Here is a 23,071-nt window from a genome sequence, read left to right on the forward strand (position 1 = left end):
AAGCTCCTCTTCCTCCTCTAGTGATGAGGGACCCCCTCAAAGACGCCCCCGTAGAGCAGCGGAGACCCCCCCCAATGATTGATCTCGTATGGACCCCACCACCAGACAATTTTGAGCCCCAGGTTCCTGAGTTTTTGGCCAACCCAGGAATCCAATTTGATAGTACAGGCCTCAAAGAAATTGACTTTTTCAAAGTCTTTTTCTCTGATGATTTTATAAATTTAATGGTGGACCAAAGTAATTTATATGCCCAGCAGTTTATTGCCCAAAACCCCACGTCATCATTTGCTAGGTGGACCCCTGTAGATGCAGTAGAGATGATGACGTTTTGGGGTCTGGTGTTTCATATGGGCATAGTTAAAAAGCCAGAAATTAGGCAATATTGGAGTACAGATGTTCTGTACAGCACCCCACTTCATCGTATGGCCATGACCCGGACTAGTTTTGAGACGATCCTTAAATTTTTGCATTACAATGATAATGCACAGTGCCCACCCAGAGATGATCCCACCTTTGACCGGCTATTCAAAGTCAGGCCGGTCATTGATCATTTCAGCGCCAAATTTGCTGAGATGTACATCCCCCAAAAATTCATTTGTGTGGACGAGTCACTTATACATTTTAAAGGAAGGGTTAAATTCCGCCAGTACCTTCCCAATAAGAGGGCAAGGTATGGCATAAAAATGTATAAGCTGTGCGAAAGTACCTCAGGGTACACCCACAGGTTTAGGGTATATGAAGGGAAGGACACAAGAATTGAACCGCCAAAATGCCCCCCCCCCCCTCCCTCGTAGGTGTTAGTGGAAAGATTGTCTGGGATTTAGTGCACCCCTTCCTGGATAAAGGTTATCACCTCTATGTGGATAACTTTTACACCAGCATCCCCCTGTTTAAGGCCCTTGGTTCAAGAGGTACAGCAGCTTGCAGTACTGTGCGCAAGAACCAAAGAGGCCTCCCAAAAACACACGTTGCCCAATTACTGAGAAAGGGTGAAAGCAGGGGAATATGCACCGAAAATATGTTGTTGGTCAAATATAAGGACAAGAGGGATGTCCTTATACTGACAACAATTCATGGAGACAGTACCACCTCCGTCCCTGTACGAGGTACCAGTACCCACACCTCAAAACCTATTTGTATCCTAGATTACAATAAGTACATGGGCGGAGTGGATCTTTCAGATCAGGTACTGAAGCCGTACAGTGCCCTGCGGAAAACAAAAATATGGTACAAGAAGCTGGCCGTGTATATCATCCAGATGGCACTGTATAACGCTTACGTACTATTCCGTTCTACCAGCCAGACGGGGACATTTATGCACTTTCAAGAGGAAGTCATAATGGGCCTAATATTTGGGAACCAGCAGGCAGAGGGCCCCAGTACTTCTAGTACTGGCCCCAGTACTTCTAGTATTGGCCCCCGTATTGTATCAGGGCAGCATTTTCCAAACGAAATCCCCTCCACTGAAAAAAAGGGCAGGACACAAAAAAGGTGCAAAGTTTGCTATAAAAAGGGAATACGAAAGCAAACTATTTTCCACTGTGAAACTTGCCCCGACAAACCCGGCCTATGTATGAAGGAGTGCTTTAAAATATACCACACATCTATGGATTATTAGGTTCATCATTTCACCGTGCTTCGGGGGTCTTGCTAATGCGACATAGCACCCACCATTCATTCCACCAGAATATGTGCTGCAAAATCCAAAAATCACTCCTTCCCTTCTGAGTCCTGCCATGCACCCAAATGGTATTTTTTGGTCACATATGAGGCATAGCCGTACTCGGGAGAAATTGGGGCACAGATTTTGGGGTGCTTTGTCTCCTTCATTCCTTGTGAAAATGAAAAATTGAGCCAGAACTGCATTTTTGTGTAATAAAAAATGTAATTTTTCATTTTCACAGCCCAGTTGTACCACAATTGGTGAAACCCCTGGGGGTTTGAAATGTACACTATACCCCTAGATGAATTCCCTGAGGGGTGTAGTTTGCAAAATGGGGTCACTTGTGGGGGGGTTCCACTGTATTGGTGCTTCGGGGGTCTTGCTAATGCGACATAGCACCCACCATTCATTCCACCAGAATCTGTGCTGCAAAATCTAAAAATCACTCCTTCCCTTCTGAGTCCTGCCATGCACCCAAATGGTATTTTTTGGTCACATATGAGGCATTGCCGTACTCGGGAGAAATTGGGGCACAGATTTTGGGGTGCTTTGTCTCCTTCATTCCTTGTGAAAATGAAAAATTTTGAGCCAGAACTGCATTTTTGTGTAAAAAAAAATTTAATTTTTCATTTTCACAGCCCAGTTGTACCACAATTGGTGAAACCCCTGGGGGTTTCGAAATGTACACTATACCCCTAGATGAATTCCCTGAGGGGTGTAGTTTGCAAAATGGGGTCACTTGTGGGGGGATTCCACTGTATTGGTGCTTCGGGGGTCTTGCTAATGCAACATAGCACCCACCATTCATTCCACCAGAATGTGTGCTGCAAAATCCAAATATCACTCCTTCCCTTCTGAGTCCTGCCATTTTTGGTCACATATGAGGCATTGCCGTACTCGGGAGAAATTGGGGCAAAGATTTTGGGGTGCTTTGTCTCCTTCATTCCTTGTGAAAATGAAAAATTTTGAGCCAGAACTGCATTTTTGTGTAAAAAATGTAATTTTTCATTTTCACAGCCCAGTTGTACCACAATTGGCGAAACCCCTGGGGGTTTGAAATGTACACTATACCCCTAGATGAATTCCCTGAGGGGTGTAGTTTGCAAAATGGGGTCACTTGTGGGGGGGTTCCACTGTATTGGTGCTTCGGGGGTCTTGCTAATGCGACATAGCACCCACCATTCATTCCACCAGAATCTGTGCTGCAAAATCTAAAAATCACTCCTTCCCTTCTGAGTCCTGCCATGCACCCAAATGGTATTTTTTGGTCACATATGAGGCATTGCCGTACTCGGGAGAAATTGGGGCACAGATTTTGGGGTGCTTTGTCTCCTTCATTCCTTGTGAAAATGAAAAATTTTGAGCCAGAACTGCATTTTTGTGTAAAAAAAAATTTAATTTTTCATTTTCACAGCCCAGTTGTACCACAATTGGTGAAACCCCTGGGGGTTTCGAAATGTACACTATACCCCTAGATGAATTCCCTGAGGGGTGTAGTTTGCAAAATGGGGTCACTTGTGGGGGGATTCCACTGTATTGGTGCTTCGGGGGTCTTGCTAATGCAACATAGCACCCACCATTCATTCCACCAGAATGTGTGCTGCAAAATCCAAATATCACTCCTTCCCTTCTGAGTCCTGCCATTTTTGGTCACATATGAGGCATTGCCGTACTCGGGAGAAATTGGGGCACAGATTTTGGGGTGCTTTGTCTCCTTCATTCCTTGTGAAAATGAAAAATTTTGAGCCAGAACTGCATTTTTGTGTAAAAAAAATGTAATTTTTCATTTTCACAGCCCAGTTGTACCACAATTGGTGAAACCCCTGGGGGTTTGAAATGTACACTATACCCCTAGATGAATTCCCTGAGGGGTGTAGTTTGCAAAATGGGGTCACTTGTGGGGGGGTTCCACTGTATTGGTGCTTCGGGGGTCTTGCTAATGCAACATAGCACCCACCATTCATTCCACCAGAATGTGTGCTGCAAAATCCAAATATCACTCCTTCCCTTCTGAGTCCTGCCATTTTTGGTCACATATGAGGCATTGCCGTACTCGGGAGAAATTGGGGCACAGATTTTGGGGTGCTTTGTCTCCTTCATTCCTTGTGAAAATGAAAAATTTTGAGCCAGAACTGCATTTTTGTGTAAAAAAAATGTAATTTTTCATTTTCACAGCCCAGTTGTACCACAATTGGTGAAACCCCTGGGGGTTTGAAATGTACACTATACCCCTAGATGAATTCCCTGAGGGGTGTAGTTTGCAAAATGGGGTCACTTGTGGGGGGGTTCCACTGTATTGGTGCTTCGGGGGTCTTGCTAATGCAACATAGCACCCACCATTCATTCCACCAGAATGTGTGCTGCAAAATCCAAATATCACTCCTTCCCTTCTGAGTCCTGCCATTTTTGGTCACATATGAGGCATTGCCGTACTCGGGAGAAATTGGGGCACAGATTTTGGGGTGCTTTGTCTCCTTCATTCCTTGTGAAAATGAAAAATTTTGAGCCAGAACTGCATTTTTGTGTAAAAAAAATGTAATTTTTCATTTTCACAGCCCAGTTGTACCACAATTGGTGAAACCCCTGGGGGTTTGAAATGTACACTATACCCCTAGATGAATTCCCTGAGGGGTGTAGTTTGCAAAATGGGGTCACTTGTGGGGGGGTTCCACTGTATTGGTGCTTCGGGGGTCTTGCTAATGCGACATAGCACCCACCATTCATTCCACCAGAATCTGTGCTGCAAAATCCAAAAATCACTCCTTCCCTTCTGAGTCCTGCCATGCACCCAAATGGTATTTTTTGGTCACATATGAGGCATTGCCGTACTCGGGAGAAATTGGGGCACAGATTTTGGGGTGCTTTGTCTCCTTCATTCCTTGTGAAAATGAAAAATTTTGAGCCAGAACTGCATTTTTGTGTAAAAAAAAATGTAATTTTTCATTTTCACAGCCCAGTTGTACCACAATTGGTGAAACCCCTGGGGGTTTGAAATGTACACTATACCCCTAGATGAATTCCCTGAGGGGTGTAGTTTGCAAAATGGGGTCACTTGTGGGGGGGTCCTAACTTTTAGCATCTTATGGTGCCTAGAAACCTACATGGTGCCTAAAAAATAATCTCATAAAAAGGAGGCTCCAAAATCAAGTAGGTGCTCCTTCTATTATGAAGCCTGTGGTTTGGTCAACGTGCACACTAGGGCCACATATAGGATATTTATGAAAACAAAAGAATTGGGGGAAACAATTTTTAGTCACATTTCTCTAGTAAAATCTACTGTGTTCCTTAGAAAAATGTATTAAAATTGAAAATCTGCAAAAAAAATGAAATTTTGAAATTTTACCTACACTTTGTTTTAATTCCTGTGAAACACCTAAAGGGTTAACAAACTTCCAAAATGCTTTTTTGAATACTGTGAGGGGTGCAGTTTTTGAAATGGCATCATTTATGGGGGTGTCTCACATACAAGTCCCTCAAAGTCACATCAGAACTGAACTGGTCCCTAAAATAATCAGTGTTTGAAATTTTCTTGAAAATTTGCTATTCATATTTTAAGCCTCCTAGTGTCCAAAAAAATTAAAAGGAGGTTGAAATAATGATGGAAACATAAAGTAGACATATGGTCTATGTTAGTTATTAACTATTTTAAGTGGTATGATTATTTGTCTCACAAGCAGAAAATTTAACATTTAGAAAATTGCTAAATTTTCAATTTTTTTACGACATTTTGGTATTTTTCACAAAAAAACACAGACTGTATCGACCAAAATTTACCACTAATTTGAAGTACAATGTGTCACGAGAAAACAATCTCAAAATCACTGGGATAAGTTAAAGCAAAAAAAAAGTTATCCCCACTTAAGTGATACATGTCAGATTTGAAAAAAAGGGCTCTGTCAGGAAGGCAAAAACAGGCTGCGGCGGTAAGGGGTTAATTATTCTATCTTGTGTATGTGTTTTTTGTTATTGTAATAGAGGTGTCTGCGACAAGAGGCATATGGTGTAAGGTAGATGAGGGTCAGCAAAGACACCTGCATTGGGGCAATGCCAGTACTCTGGTGGTCCCTACTGCATATGTTGAGCGACCCAAACTTTACCATCACCTGAATACAGCCAAGCGCAGCACTCTCTGTTACTTATATTTATTGTATTTATTCATTTTATGTATGTTATTACTTTTTTTTGCAGTTTCCGGGCATCAGACAACGCAAGTATCCATGCGTGTCAGACGGACAGAGGAAACACGGCTCACTTCCTGCCAGATGAGACGCAAGCTTGAGGTTGCCAAGCAACCCCTGATCAGCGTCTGGGGGTGGAAGTGACGGTGACCACTTACGGACAGCGGCTCCGTGGATGCGGCAGCGCCTGAAGTCCCGGGAACTGGTGAGTATAAAATTGATTTAGGTGTACTATGGCTGTGATGTAGGATTGGGCTGAGGACGGGGTTTGTCCCCCGAAACGTCCCCAATACACTGAGTTTCTTTTTGATGCATTAACACCGTCTCCTGTTTATTTCCCTATGGGGTTTTGGACTGTTGTATTCTACTACATTCTGGCACCGGGGGCAGCTGATGGTATTTATCTTTGGAGTGCCGGCAGACTTTGGAACTGTATTGTATGTGCTGGTGACCCCGCTGTGGGCTACCATTATCGGTTGCAAGGCACCCTCCATATGATCATATTGATTGGACTATTCATATGATATCTGATGCAAGCCTAAAAACACCTACTGAAATTCTATACTCTGTATCAAAGCGTTTTTGTGAAGTTAAGTAAGACTTCTTCTGCTTCATTATGGATAATACGGCCACAAGTGGGATGGAGCACACGGCAGGATGCCGTATGTTCGTGGTGCCACCATGTGAGACGTTTTTATTCTCTGCATCTGAAATTGAAAAGATTTTGTTTGTTCAAGATGAGACCTCTACCAAACCTGTGTTGACAGTGGAAGAAATCTATTATCAATTATTTAGCTTAAAACGCAAAGAGACTGATTTTCTACTGCTCGGATCCTCTCTTTCTGAATATTTTCATTCTAAACGTATACCCAGAGGCTTTCGTGTACGGAATACTCCAACGATTGGGCGCCACAACCCAGAATTTGTGAGGAAATGGGTAGGGATCTTGAACTACTGTGCACTCGATCTGATGGTTCTGGTCATAGAGGAAGCAGGCCGTGAGCTTCAAGTGACCAGATCTAAAATCGCTGATTTACTGAAAGAACATAACACAGTTCTCAATGATCCAGCAAACGCAACTTGGCTGGAAAAACTAGAGCAGCAATGCAACTCTTACAAAAATGATTTATTAAAGTTCAAAAGAAACAAACAACGTACAGTTGACGCCGACTATGAGGACAACAGAGTTTACAACTGGCTGTCGGGAGCAACACAAAGGCAATTTCGTTACGACAATAGACGTCGACCCTGGCAGGGCAGGGGTAATAGGAGCTGGAGACAACGGGATGCCTTATCTGCAAACCAGGACAGCGACTTCTTGATCTCCGACTCAGATGATATGCTAAGCTCTCAGGATGTCCCTTTAGGACAGGCCGGGACCTCTTCAGCCGGTGCAGGCAGAAACCGCCCACCCGTCGGGGTGGGGGCGGGGGGGCAAAACAAACGCAACCAGGTGAAATCCACCTCGCAGGGTGGACAAGAGAGCGTTGTAATGAACTTATCAAATCGCCAATTGAGTGACACGGAGTTGCAGGTACTAAATAAGGGTTTATCCCAGTGGTTCCCAAACTGTGTGCCGTGGCTCCCTGGGGTGCCTCGGGACACTTGCAGGGGTGCCACGGGTTGGTGCTCCAGGACCAATTCAAATTATTTATGATCAATTGTATATGGACAAAACCAGTGCTAGTGGCTGCCAATCATACAATATGTGTACAATCAGAAGCAAATCCTGCCCTTTAACACATAACTGCACCTAAGAAATACATATAAACAAAATCTACTTCATTTTATATATTTTTTGGGGGGCCTAGGGGTGCCGCGGAAAGATTCTGATACTCTGGGGAGCCGCGATTCGAAAAAGATTGGGAACCCCTGGTTTATCCTATGTACCAACTAATCTACATGATCCCTTTAGGTGGAAAGGTGACCACCACCAATTGATGCGCAAGCTTCACCTAAAGGAGCATTTCCAAACACGACCAGAAGTTCTCTCCAATGACCCTTTGAATAAATTTCTAATGAGTACTTCACATTCATCCTTTGACCCCATGTCCAGTAATGCAGCTATCCGTACTTTCGGCAGACTACTAGATGACTCCGTAACAAAGTATAATGGAGCCCCGGCAAAGTTTAAGAAAAACTTATCTCCGGTAGAGGCCAAAGCTTTGAGTGATCTAGGAAAGTATGAGGATATTGTAAATCAGGCCTGCCGATAAGGGTGGGGCCATTGTGGTCCTGAACCTTACAGATTATCGGCAAGAGCTGTATACTCAACTGTCTGACGTGGCGGTATATAAAAAGTTAGCTGCAAACCCTACCAAAAAATATCAGCTGGAACTCCATGGTATTCAAAAGCGGTCAAGGATGGTATTATTTCCCCCAAACTATTTAAATCATTATACACTGAATGGCCTGTGGTAACTGTGTTGTATTCACTTCCGAAGGTCCACAAGGACTCAGTCTCTCCCCCAAGAAGGCCTATAATTTCAGTGCGTGAATCGTTATATCAACCGATAGAGAAATTGTTGGAATTTTTACTACAGCCCTTACTCAACAAGTTTCCTGAAACTGTTGGATCAGATTGGTGAGGTACCAGAGGGGACTATTATGGTATGTCTGTAGCCTGTATACCTCCATAGCCCATGAGGAGGGGGTGGAGGCTATGAAGCTCTTTATAGGTCAACATCTGGACCCTGGTCTGTTTTCATGAACTTTTTGTGGAACTAATTTTGTTAAAAAGGGCCTCCCCAGATCTCAGATGATCCGGGTAAAACGGATCACGAGTAATGCTGATGAGGTTGAGCCCAAACTAAATGCCCTGATTGACAAATTTATAATGAGGGGTTATGACCCAAAAATTTTGAGTGAACAAAAATCTGAATTTATGAATATGCCTAGAGCTCAGCTGTTCATTCTCAAAATTAGGAACCCGTCGTCGGTGCTTCCATGGGCCAGTACATTTTCAGTGGCAAGTCCGGTCATCAGACATGCGACAAATGCTCTATGGCCAATTGTAAAAACAGACCCAGACCTTCCAGGCTTAAATAAAGTACATCCATTAGCTGCATTTAGGAGAGGCCCCAATCTGAGGGACCATTTGGTCAAAACCGACGTGACGGGCCTAGGCGTTCCCAGGCCCCCTAACACTTATATTAAAGCCACTGGGCTGCTACAGCTGTGCAGCATGTGAAACATGCAAACACATGCTGCCACATAAAGAATTCAAACACCCGCATTCCCAAAAAATATATACAATCAGATATGTGATGACCTGTAGGACATCACATGTAGTTTATGTTATATGTAGGCTTTATTATATAGGCCAAACCATTCGTTCATTCCGGGAGAGAATGGCCCTACACCGGTCGGCCATCAACCTGTCCCTGAAAGGCAGAGATGTGGACCAACCGGTGGCCCGCCACTTTAAAATCATGGGCCATTCGATTGCACAATTCAAACATTTTATGATTGACTGTGTCCCTGAATCTATCAGGGGGGGGGGGGGGGGGGCGCAATAGAGCCAAAAAATTGTTGCTCAAGGAATCTGAGTGAATTTTCCGCCTAGATACAATTTCACCCAAAGGGTTAAATGAGAGAATTAACTGGAACAGTCTTATGTAGTAACCCACGAGAGATGACTGTCCATGCATATGATAGATTAGTCTTCTAGTGTTGTATGGGTTTATGAATAGTATTATTACTATTATTGTTTTTGTCATATGTATTTGCATAAATTATTCTATCTTGTTTATGTGTTTTTTGTTATTGTAATAGAGGTGTCTGCAACAAGAGGCATATGGTGTAAGGTAGATGAGGGTCAGCAAGGATACCTGCATTGGGGCAATGCCAGTACTCTGGTGGTCCCTACTGCATATCTTGAGCGACCCAAACTTTACCATCACTTGAATACAGCCAAGCGCAGCACTCTCTGTTACTTATATTTATTGTATTTATTCGTTTTATGTATGTTATTACTTTTTTTGCAGTTTCCGGGCATCAGACAACGCAAGTATCCATGCATGTCAGACGGACAGAGGAAACGCAGCTCACTTCCTGCCAGATGAGACGCAAGCTTGAGGTTGCCAAGCAACCCCTGATCAGCGTCTGGGGGCGGAAGTGATGGTGACCACTTCCGGACAGCGGCTCCGTGGATGCGGCGGCGTCTGAAGTCCCGGGAACTGGTGAGTATAAAATTGATTTATGTGTACTATGGCTGTGATGTAGGATTGGGCTGAGGACGGGGTTTGTCCCCCGAAACGTCCCCAATACACTGAGTTTCTTTTTGATGCATTAATACCGTCTCCTGAGTGCTGTTTATTTCCCTATGGGATTTTGGAATATATATATATATATATATATATATATATATATATATATATATATATATATATATATATATACATACATACTTTTTTTGTAATGTTTTATTATATATACACAGTGTATCCAGAAAGTATTCACATCGCTTTAATTTTTTTAGGTTAGTCTTATTCAAACCAAAAAAGGTACTCTTTACTTAGAAGGGCGCCCATCTCGGCCATCTCGGGCATTGAATGCACTAAAAAATCAGGTGCGATGCGACAGACGAGATGCCCGAGATTTCCCATAGGGAACAATGTTAAATGTCTCAATTGACCCAATTTTCCTGTTCAATGCCTCAATTGACCCAATTTTTCCATAGGAAACAATGTTAAATGGGCCACAGAGGCCAAATAGGCACCCTGAAGTGTATAATGGCCACCCGAATTGTTAACGCCACCCCACGATCAACGTCAACCCGAAGCGTGGCGAGCGCAGCGAGCCCGCGAGGGGCGGCGGTATGCGTCCTATGACCTTTTCATACCCCCACTATCCACGTTGGCGTGGAGTTGAGAATAGAAAGTGTGGCGAGCGCAGCGAGCCCGAAGCGTGGCGAGGGGACGCGGATACCTTCACAGGTATCCGCGTCCCCTCGCGGGCTTCACAGCTGTCCGCGTGCGCTCGCCACGCTTCGGGCTCGGTGGCTCGCTGCGCTCGCCACACTTTCTATTCTCAACTCCACGCCGACGTGGATAGTGGGGGTATGAAAAGGTCGTAGGACGCGTACCGCTGCGCTCGCCACGCATCGGGTTGACGTTGATCGTGGGGTGGCGTTAACAATTCGGGTGGCCATTATACACTTCAGGGTGCCTATTTGGCCTCTGTGGCCCATTTAACATTGTTTCCTATGGAAAAATTGGGTCAATTGAGGCATTGAACAGGAAAATTGGGTCAATTGAGACATTTAACATTGTTCCCTATGGGAAATCTCGGGCATCTCGTCGGTTGATCGCACCCGATTTTTTAGTGCATTCAATGCCCGAGATTTTTTACTAACGATGCCCACGATCAAAATCGTGGGCGCCCTTCTAAGTAAAGAGTACCCCAAAAAAAAATAATTCCTCAAAATTCTACACACAATAACCTATAATGACAACATGAAAAAAAAAGGTTTTGGGGAGAATTTTGCTAATTTATTCAAAATAAAAAACATGAAGAAATCATGCCTTTGTTAAATACGTTGTTGATGCACCTGAAGCAAAAATTATAGCTTCAATCTTTTTGAATAGGATACATATATGCAGATATGAAGCTTGGCACACCTATCTTTACCCAGTTTCGTCCATTCCTCTTTGCAACACCTGTCAAGCTCCATCAGGTTGGATGGGAAACGTCAGTGTTCAGCCATTTTCAGATCTCTCCAGAGATGTTCAATCGGATTAAAGTTTGGGTGCTGGCTGGGCCACTCAAAGACATTCAGAGTTGCCCTGAAGCAACTCCTTTAATATCTTGGCTGTGTGCTTAGGATCATAGTCCTTCTGAAAGATGAACACCCCAGTCTGAGGTCATGAGCGCTCTGGAGAGGTTTTCATCCAGAATGTCTCTGTACATTGCTGCATTCATCTTTCCCCCTATTCTGACTAGTCTCCCAGTTCCTGCCGCTGAAAAACATCCCACAGCATGATGCTGCCACCACCATGCTTCACTGTAGGGATGGTATTGGCCTGGTGATGATCGGTGCCGGGCATTCATGACCAAGTTACATTTTTGTCACATCAGACCAGTGAATTTTAATTTCTCACAGTCTAAAGGTGGCCATATAACAGGAAGACCGATCTCAAGGTCGCCATACATCAGAAAGACTGATCTTACAATCATGATTGTGTCCAATCTCCCTTCAACTATCGAGCAGTCCTTGGTGGGTTTTTGACACACAATGTTCTCACAATCTGTCATACAATCCATTGAGATTGTATGATTGGGTGCAAGGTCTTTCTGATATATGGCCAACTTAAAAGCCCTTCAGGTTCATTTTTTACTAAGGAGTGGCCTCCACCTGGTCACTCTACCATACAGGCCTTATTGGTGGATTTCTGCAGAGATGGTTGTCCTCCTGGAAGGTTATCCTCTCTCCACAGAGGAATGCTGTGGCTCCGACAGTGACTTGTGCTCTTATCCCCCTATCGCTCAGTTTAGCCAGCCAGCCAGCTCTAGGCTCCGAACTTCTTCCACTTACGGATGTTGGAGGCCACTGTGTGCTCATTGGGACCTTTTTAAAGCAGCAAATTTTTTTCTGTACCGCAAGATAATCCTGTATCGGAGGTCTACAGACAATTCCTTTGACTCCATTCTTGGTTTGTGCTTTGACATGCACGGTCAAGTGTGGGACCTAACACAGACAGGTGTATGCCTTTCCAAATCATAACTAATCAACTGAATTTATCATAGGTGGCCTCATTCCTTACCTGTAGGAACATCTCAAGTATGATAGCGGGAAAAAGCATGTAGCGGAGCTCAATCTTGAGTATCATGGCAAAGGCTGTGAATACTTATGTACATGTGATTTCTCTTTTTTATTATGAAAAAATTAGCCCAAAAACTTTTGCCATATTATTATGGGGTATTGTGTGTAGCATTTTGAGGGGAAAACATTAATGTATTCTATTTTGGAATAAGGCTGTAAAAAAAAAAAAAATGTGCAAAAATTCTCTATGAGGTGAAGTACCGACACTGACCACTAGAGGCAAACTGACGGACCAAATTACTCCTTTGTGTGCTAAAAGGTGTCATAACAGAAAGTGAAAGCAATTTTTGCTTGAACACTGATCTGTTTGGTAGAGCGTTTGCGGGCTAAAAACTGTTACAGGTCAAAGTGGGAGTAAAATCCGTCACAGTTCAATGTGGCAGTACAGATGGAGCCCCTCTTGTCTTTGCCCACCAGAACATCCCTGCTGACGAGCGCCGGCAGAGAGGGACTCCATCAGACGCCAGGACCCTGCCGATCTCTGCTTCAGGGAGACTGGCAGGGTTGGGGGTGGGTTTCAAGGCTGCAGTGGGGACCGCGGATGGCGACGGGGAGCTCCGCCGCAAAGGGAGACACTGGCATCTTGTGCACCCCCTGGTGACAGAATTGCTAGACCCTGCAAACATTTGCTCCATCCGTACATTGCAGAAGCTGTCATTTTGACAGGCTTTAAACTAGAGACGTGCAGGTTCTGATTTACTTTGATTTAAAAAAGAACCTGTTCAGAAATCAGAGCCTGCACATCTCTACTTTAAACATACATATCACTGCTAAGTATTTGAACTTTATCTCTCACTCCTGCAACTCTGACCTGCTTTACAAATCACTGCTAGGTATTTTTACATAATAGTGTACTGCAATTTTCGGGCCGATCGGATGACTAACGGACAATTTTTACCACAACTCATTCACGTGATCTGATGAGCACTTCCGCAGATCTTTAGCTGTATCTTCTGATCTTCCCTGCTGCAAGAAAGATCTGAAGATGAAGCTGAAGATATGTGAGACTCAGGTGTTCAGGTGCCCTTGGAAATTCGAGGTGACCCAGGCACGTTCAGGTGCGTTCCTGTGCTAGGGCGTTTGGTGCATTCCTGTGGATAGGAGCCTTCCTGCGCTTGGGCACCTCCCTGCGGTCGGGCATGTTCTGGCACTTGGCATGTACTTTTGCTCTGGTGTTTGGTGTATTCCTGCGCTCGGGCGTGTTCCTGCTCTCGGGCATTGAGATGCATTTGGGAATGTTTGTGTGCTAAGGTGTTCCAGCGCGTTATGGTGTTTAGGCATGCTTGGCTATTCGGGCACATTTGAGTGTTCAGGTAATCTTAAAATAAATCGTTAAAATGTGCTCTTTCTACAAAATCTTTTGTCCAGGACTTGTTCAAGGGAAATCTTAAGATCACAGATATTTCTAGTGTGGGTACCTTTACTCCTCATTTGTGCATGCATTGTTTGTTTAGAACACCCCTGCAGATTATCTCTATTGATGGGGCTGAACTACTATATTATACCCCTTTCACACAGAAAATGAAATCCAGGGGTGAAGCATGAAAATACACAGATCATTTTTATTTGTGTGAAAGGGTCAATCCAGATCTTCGACTCTGGTCATTTGCAGGATCGGAGACCCGGAGTTTGTGACCCGAAGTCTAATGCGGGGTACACACCAGGACGACCCGCTCACGATGCACATCGTGAGCGGGTCGTCAGTGTCTCGTCCGACCCGCTCACGATGACGCGGGGGGGCACGACCCGCTCACGATGTGCACCGTGAGCGGGTCCGATCCGATGGCGACCCGCACCCGGCTGTATGGTCGTCATTGAGATCCTACCTGCAGCAGGTAGGATCTCAATAACGACCGACCCGCGGGACCGCGCATCGGATCGGTATCGGTCCACACCAGGTCAGAAAAGGGCCCAATCAGCACACAATCTACATCCAATTGATCGGAATTGGATCTAGATTGTGCGGATCGGGCCCTAGTCGTCCTGGTGTGTACCCAGCATAAGATCCGGGTTGACCTTTTTTATACAGGCAAAAAACCTGTGTAATAGAGCAAATTACTGGGTCTGAAATTTTGACCCAGAGATTTGCTCCCCTGTGTGAAGGGGTCTGATAGCGAGCGGGCAAATAACCCGGTGCTTCAAAAGCTGGGTAATTGCTGGCTTATTCAGCCGCTGCTGTGTGAAAGTGGTATTAGTTGGCTAAATTGGAGATAAGGAATTAAAACTTTGCAAGATTTTATAATCGATTTCCTATGCATTTGATGGGTTGTGAATAAACTGGAATGTATGCTATCTGACTTTTTGGAAGATCTGTCTGCAGAGTATAGAAGTGCAGGCTGTCTGTGCCCCCTCCGTCTAACCTGTGGACACTGCGGTCCGCAGGTTGCACGTCCCCATTGTTGTAAATGGTAGCCGAGTTGGATGACCCGGCGTAACCATTTACACCGTCCTGACCTGGGTAGAAGTCACGTGTAAAGGGACACGGCGTGTTCCATTTACACCGCCGATGAGCCGGGCCTGGTGTTTTGCGGCGGTGTAAAAGGGGTATAAGGTGACGAGGGACAAACACAGGGTCGGAGCTCGGGGGCCCTGTCGTCAGTTCAGGGAAAGCACGGTGGAGAAGGACACGGACGGGTCTCGCAGGGGGCGGGTAAGTCACCTATATATTTCACATTGTCTGTATGTTATTTGTGCTTTCCCTGAACGGACGACGGGGCCCCCGAGCTCCGAAACGTTTTCACAGCTGCACAAGGAATAAATTTCCGTTTTCTTCACCACTTACGACAGCCTCCGAGTGCCGCTTATTATCGCCCTATATACATCCTGAGGACTCATCCCCTCTCGTGAGAGGGCACCGGAGCAAGCATCCCCTGGCATCCACTCATAAGACCTGAGTGCCGGTCTCATTGGACTATAAAAAGCAAAACTATTTAATGGTGCAACGGTTTTGGGGCGTAAATCCCCGGTACTTGTTTCCTAGCACGGCGCCCACGATATTAAGTCGTACGACATTGAATCGAATGTATAAGCCCCTATACGATTTAAAAATGTATAAGCACCCTAATTAGTGCTTACAATGTTAATTCCACCCACACTATCAACAAAAACCCGAAGTGTGGCGAGCGCAGCGAGCCCACGAGGGGCGGTGGTAGGCGTCCTCCGATCTTTTCATACCCCCACTATTCACATCGGCGTTGAGTTGATTCTATATAGTGTAGCGAGCCCCGCGAGGGGACACGTATTACTTTACATGTATTCCGCGTCCGCTCGCCACACTATATAAAATCAACTCCATGCCGATGTGGATAGTGGGGGTATGAAAATGTCAGAGGATGCGTACCGCCGCCCCTCGTGGGCTCTCTACGCTCACCACACTTCGGGTTGCCGTTGATAGTGGGGGTGGCGTTGGAGATGCTTTTAACATACTAAGCACCCATTACGGTGCTTATACAATTAATTATCTTATAGGGGGCACATTTAACATTGAAAACACCCATTAGGGTGCTTATACAATTTTAAATCGTATACCATTGTATATGGCATACAATTTAAAATTGTATAACATCGGCTGCCATCGCTTAACATCGCATCGCAAACCATCGTATGCCTTATGGTCTGCAATGCGATGGGTGCTGTGCTAGGAAACAAGTACCAAATCCCAGGCAAATCCCTCAGGCAGACAGCATAACACATAGTCAATCATAGGGTCCTACCTTATATATGTGCATGTATAAAAACGAAGTACAATATGGTAAGTGCAATGTGCAATAGTGCTACACTAAGGGATATTAAATCCGGTGTTTTACAAAGAAGAAAGTAATGGCTCAGCTGCAAACCTCTGTCTGCACCAGATATAGTTAGGGGACAAGTCATATCAACAAGGTATATTGTAACTTCCATACACAGACTGCGTGCAAGGAGCTGTAGTGGGCTGTAGCGGTCAGATGAGGATCTTAGTAAAAGCTTTGTGTCCAGCTCATTTGACAGAAGTATAGTGGAGTATATACAGGGGTGAGGGCCCATGTCCAGGTTAATATAGCGTATTCCACATTATCCGTGCAATGTGGAATACGCTATATTAACCTGGACATGGGCCCTCACCCCTGTATATACTTCTGTGAAATGAGCTGGACACAAAGCTTTACTAAGATCCTCATCTGACCACTACAGCTCCTTGCACGCAGTCTGTGTATGGAAGTTACAATATACCTTGTTGATATAATATGACTGGTTACCTAACTATGGGCCTTATTCTAGTTCACTCTTTCTGACAATCCTTCTTAGATGGACAAAACCATGTGCACTGCAGGGGGGCAGCTGTAAAATGTGCAGAGAGAATTAGATTTGAGTGAGTTATTTAGTTTCTGGGCAGGTTAAATACTGGCTGCTTTATTACCCTGTAGCCCTGCTTTATTTTTACACCGCAATATAGATCTCACTTTGAAGTAAAACCCCACCCAAATCTAATTCTCTCTGCACAAGTAACATCTACCCCACCTTCAATGCACATGGTTTTGTCCATCTAAGAAGTATTTTATCAGAAAGAGTGAACTAGAATAAGGCCCTATATCTGGTGCAGACAGAGGTTTGCAGCTGAGCCATTACTTTCTTCTTTGTAAAACACCAGTTTAATATCCCTTAGTGTAGCACTATTGCACTTACCATATTGTACTTCATTTTTAACTTTGCAAAGTGTTTTTATATCTATGTATGTTTGTGTCTATTCTTTTTCTTATCACAGCACCGTTTGATTCACTTGCAGCACTCTCCACAAGCGCCCCCAATGATTGCGTCCGGCAGCCCAGCAACTATCTGTTTACATCTACGTCATCCTGTTTGCCTGTCAACGGGCTGTATATTCTTGCAGAGGCACCCAGGCAATCAACTACCATTACCGGAGTGACAGGTCACCACTACATCTATCTATCTATCTATCTATCCATCCCTTGCAGTTACCCATTGACCAAGTTTATACTGCCTTTACACTGTTTTGACAGAGTAATATTCTCCCATGCAGTTTGCGGCCAGTAATGACAAGTGCAAGGGGGCTTAATCTGGCACTGCCTGACGGAACGGGGTGCGCAAGCGTCTCATGCATGAGCACCCCCTTCTGTCTGAGGGCGGGTCCTGGCGATAGAATCACCATGATCCGCAATAATGACATCTGTACAGTTGGTTTTAACATCATATTTTTTCCCTTGCAATAAACAGAATATCTAATTATCCTACAACAGACATTTTGATTCATACAAATGAACAGAATATATATCTATCTATCTTGAGGTGGCGAGCTGGGACTCTCCTTGAAGTTAGATGGATCCTGGTGCCAGTTTGTAGATAATGTATAGTGGACAACGGCACTCTGATGCCTCTTTGTCAAGGTGCAATAGTGATTCACTATTGCACCTTGACAAAGGGGCGACAGAGCCCCGAAACGTTGATCACATGTTTGAATATATAATTTTTCCTAAATCCTCTGAGTGCCGTTGCCATTTCTACACTACAGTATCTCTTATATATTTAGCCAGATCTGTCACTCATCCCCGTGTATATAACGTTCCCGCCCAGCGGGATACACAAACCCGCCCTCCTAGGGAAAAGACCAGTGTTCTATGTGCATAGCGTTCCCGCCCAGCGTTATACATAAACCCGCCTCCCCCTAAGGAAAAGACCAGTGTTCTACTCACCCCACCCCCTTACCATCACCTCCCCCTGCCCAGCCACAGCCACCATTTCTCCACAGCCACCATTACTCCCGCACCCCCCTCTCTGCAAGCACCCCCCCCCCTCTCCCGCCCCGCGACCCCCCCCCCCCCCAGAGCCCCCTCCCTTGATTCATGGCACCCGGCGCGCCCCCGCATTTCACATACCCCCGCGAGAATGGGGGATCCTGTACCACCACAAACAAGTGCCGCCCCTAGGTGGGAAATCCGTCCCTAGCTGCAGCGCTGCAGGTTCCCCCACTGCCGAAGTGTCCCTACGGTCCTCTGCACCAGCACCACAACTTTTATCAATGTCTTGCCCACATACCACTATTATACAGCCTCCTGCTCTCATGCACCCTCACTCCCTCCCAGTGGGAGGAGACGCTCAGCCACTGCCGGGAGCTGCATACTGTCCCCCACCCTCTTCCAGTTCTAGGGATGCCCATCGACCATCTATGATTTGAAATCATGTTGAATACTTTTGCCATCGATGTGGGAGGACCAGATGGTTTCCCTACATCAATGGCAAAAGATGCCCACCCAGTAGGAGACACTGACTCAGGGCCACCGTCCTGTACTCCTGTGCTGCCACGCTGGACCCTTACCCACTGGCAGAAGCTGCACAGTGTCCCCCACACCAATATCACTACCCAGCTTCCTGCTCTCCTGAACCGTAGCTTCCACCACTGGGGAGTCGCTTACGACGGTGTGTAGAGCGCGATGAATATATATATATATATATATATATATATATATATATATATATATATATGCGTCTTGACCCGGCACTGTGTAAATAAATCTGCTGCGTCCGGTGCCCCCACATCCAATACAGGAAAAATATAGCAGGCTTCAGCGTGGCACTCCAGACAGTGGTAAAGAATTTTCGGTACTCTTTACTTAGAAGGGCGCCCATCTCGGCCATCTCGGGCATTGAATGCACTAAAAAATCAGGTGCGATGCGACAGACGAGATGCCCGAGATTTCCCATAGGGAACAATGTTAAATGTCTCAATTGACCCGATTTTCCTGTTCAATGCCTCAATTCACCCAATTTTTCCATAGGAAACAATGTTAAATGGGCCACAGAGGCCAAATAGGCACCCTGAAGTGAATAATGGCCACCCGAATTGTTAACGCCACCCCACGATCAACGTCAACCCGAAGCGTGGCGAGCGCAGCGAGCCCGCGAGGGGCGGCGGTACGCGTCCTACGACCTTTTCATACCCCCACTATCCACGTCGGCGTGGAGTTGAGAATAGAAAGTGTGGCGAGCGCAGCGAGCCACCGGGTGGCCATTATACACTTCAGGGTGCCTATTTGGCCTCTGTGGCCCATTTAACATTGTTTCCTATGGAAAAATCGGGTCAATTGAGGCATTGAACAGGAAAATTGGGTCAATTGAGACATTTAACATTGTTCCCTATGGGAAATTTCGGGCATCTCGTCGGTTGATCGCACCCGATTTTTTAGTGCATTCAATGCCCGAGATTTTTTACTAACGATGCCCACGATCAAAATCGTGGGTGCCCTTCTAAGTAAAGAGTACCGAATTTTCAGACGGACACAAACTGTAGTCAACGTTTCATTTCTTTTATCAGAAATTTCATCAGGATGGGGGTGATGAAATTTCTGATAAAAGAAATGAAACGTTGACTACAGTTTGTGTCCGTCTGAAAATTCTTTACCACTGTCTGGAGTGCCACGCTGAAGCCTGCTATATATATATATATATATATATATATATATATATATATATATATATATATATATATATATATATATATATATATATATATATATATATATATATATATGATGGAAATAAGCGGCTCTCGGAGGCTAGAGTAACTGGTGAATCAATATGGAAATTTATTCCACGTGCAATAAGAAAACGTTTCGGAGCTCGGGGGCTCCGTCTTCAGTTCAAGGAAAGCACAAATAACATACAGACAATGTGAAATATATAGGTGACTTAGCCGCCCCCTGCGAGACCCGTCCGTGTCCTCCTCCAGCGGCTTCCGGGTTGGCGCCGTCTCTGTGACGCTGCGGGCGCACCTCCAATGGTCGCGATGGTTGCGTGCGGCTCCGTCACCGATGTGCGCTCCCGGCTGCCGGCTCTTGGATCACGTGGGGCGGCTGTGCGCTATGACAAAAGATAAATTAACAAAAACTGAGTCACAGTCTTCAAAACATATTCAGTGAAAAAAAAATCTGTTTCCTAATACATGGAAATCTTAGGGGAAACGAATGACAAACAGTGAAAAAATAACAGGCTGTGACTATGTTAAGTACATCAAAAGAGTGGTATTATGCTGCCATCTACTGGGCAGCAAGTGACGGTGTTACTGTAAAACACAAATACATGTAAAAGTTACAAAACATTTAAAAAATGCGAACAGCACGTGATCCAAGAGTCGGCAGTCGGGAGCGCGCATCGGTGACGGAGCCGCACACAACCATCGGAGGTGCGCCCGCAGCGTCACAGAGACGGCGCCAACCCAGAAGCCGCTGGAGGAGGACACGTACGGGTCTCGCAGGGGGCGGGTAAGTCACCTATATATTTCACATTGTCTGTATGCCATTTGTGCTTTCCTTGAACTGACGACGGAGCCCCCGAGCTCCGAAACGTTTTCTTATTGCACATGGAATAAATTTCCATATTGATTCACCAGTTACTCTAGCCTCCGAGTGCTGCTTATTTCCATCCTGCATATACTCAGAGGACCCTTCCCCTCTCGTGAGAGGGCACCACATCAAGTCCTGAGTGCCGGCCTCTTTTTGGAATATATATATATATATATATATATATATATATATATATACATACATACATACATACACACATATATATATGACCTGTCTGGCCTTGATGACTTCACCTCACGGCGGGCGTGCTGGGAGCCGTACAGCGGTGGGCGTATCGGTATGTATGTATTTAATGTGTTTTTTACACTGGTGTCATTTGTAACTTGGTCCTGAAGAAGAAGCGTATTTTTACTATTAAAGCTTCGAAATGTTGACCTAATTACGGGGTCCGTGTCTTTATGCTGTGACACATGAAATAGGTCGACATGGTTAGTAGGTCGACAAGCATTAAGTCGTCAGTCAAAAGGTCTACATGAGTGTTTTGTCCCGAGTGTCAGAATGGTCAACATGGACACTGTAGAAGTGTACAGCTGCGCTCGCCATGTTTCCGGCACACTATTCTTCCTGCTTCCTCCCTCTACGCCTAATGGATGGTAGTGTATGAATGACCGCCTGTCTGCACAGGTCGGCTAAAAAAAAAAAAAAAAAAAAGGGAAAAAAGCATTTTGACCTTTTGACTGTCAACCAAGGCATTTTAGACATAATGCTTATATCGACCTTCAGCAATTGACCTAACGACCATATACCATAGCTAATGAAGTCATAACAAATGCAGAGGTGCTAGGGGAAGATAATAAATGATGCACAATAATGCATTACTAATAATATACCTCACAACATGACCCTCTCCAGGAGGGACACATTGCTCTTTAAACATGTTAAGTGATCAGAAAGGTGTTTCACCACAGGTGCTGCCAATCATGCATTAGAAGGGAGGTCCAATAGCAAAGCAATGTGCCCCGCCTGGAGAGGGTCATGTTGGGAAATTGGGAGGTATGCTAATAACCAAAGCAGTTATTTGGGGGTGGGGGGAATGTATTTCCAATTAACAGTGCACCATCTTTATACTTGATAACATTATACTTTACCACAAATGATGCCTCCCCGATCAGTATGTGTTTAATTCATCTTCGCCATCCATGTGCGTATGGTATTGTTTGCATTCCTCCTCTACCCCTGCTGCTTTTCTATTCTATCTATGCTCAATCTACGGGAAACAGGAAGTAGGGTTGAGAGATGTTTCTAGCGATTGGCTGAGAAAGTCACATGATTTTCAGTGTTAAAGAATTCTGAGAATTGTAGTTTCATTGGTCAATTGTCATGTCACACAGCAGCAGCACAAATATATAATAGAATAACTAATTTAGCATCAGTTAGTGCAGCTGAAGCCTGCAACTTAGTACTACATAGGGAGGTTTTTGTTACTTTATGGTAATAAAAGTAATCTGCATGAGGGTTTCAACATATAAAGACCCAGATGATTGAAAGTATAATGAAAAGCCCAGAACATAACTGATTATAAGCCGCATTTATCAAGCAATATTTGCAGTTAATTTTGCGGTTAGCCGCAAATATTTAGTATCCCCCCAAATGTATTAAAGGGGGACCGCAGCAAGAATCTCCGATCCCTGCTGCGATCCCCCCCTTCACGGCCACTGGCCGCATCCCCCATAGGTTTCTATGGGGGATGCGAAGCTGCCCGATGTATCAACATCGGGCAGCCCAGCATCACACCCCTGGGCTATCGCCATTCTGATATCGTGAGATAGCCTATGGCTATGGGATTGCACTGCCGAGCAGGGCAATGCGGTCACAGGGGTCGGCGGGGGTCAGCGCATAACCGCGTATGCGCTGACCTCCCGGCTTCCGGGTTAGGGCTTCGCAGGGACGGGCTCCTGACGGAGCCCTGTCCCTCCGCCCTCAATTTGATAAATCCTGGCAGTATCAGATGATACCGCAATGCGATGGCCGGCGGTGTCATCACGCCGGCATCGCTTTATAATGATAAATGCGCCCCTAAATGTTTGTAACTTTTTCGGTACTTGTTTAGTTT

The 23,071-nt window shown here is 45.1% G+C and overlaps 1 protein-coding gene across 7 annotated transcripts in view; it reads right to left on the reverse strand.

Moving 5' to 3' along the window:
* Window positions 1-22,249, reverse strand: part of LOC146050151 (KRAB domain-containing protein 5-like) — an 84,316-nt gene extending 62,067 nt beyond the window's left edge. For 3 of the 7 annotated variants that reach the window (XM_083167013.1, XM_083167011.1, XM_083167021.1), the window contains exons 1-2: window positions 22,107-22,249; window positions 20,428-20,515 (exon numbers count right to left, since the gene is read on the reverse strand). The gene's annotated coding sequence lies outside the window, so the exon portion shown is untranslated. The other 4 variants (XM_083167014.1, XM_083167012.1, XM_083167017.1 and 1 more) reach the window with 3 other exon arrangements.
* Window positions 22,250-23,071: the final 822 nt, after the last annotated feature.

Source organism: Crinia signifera, chromosome 12 (genome assembly GCF_055691185.1).
Source record: "Crinia signifera chromosome 12, ASM5569118v1, whole genome shotgun sequence".
Taxonomy (NCBI): domain Eukaryota; kingdom Metazoa; phylum Chordata; class Amphibia; order Anura; family Myobatrachidae; genus Crinia; species Crinia signifera.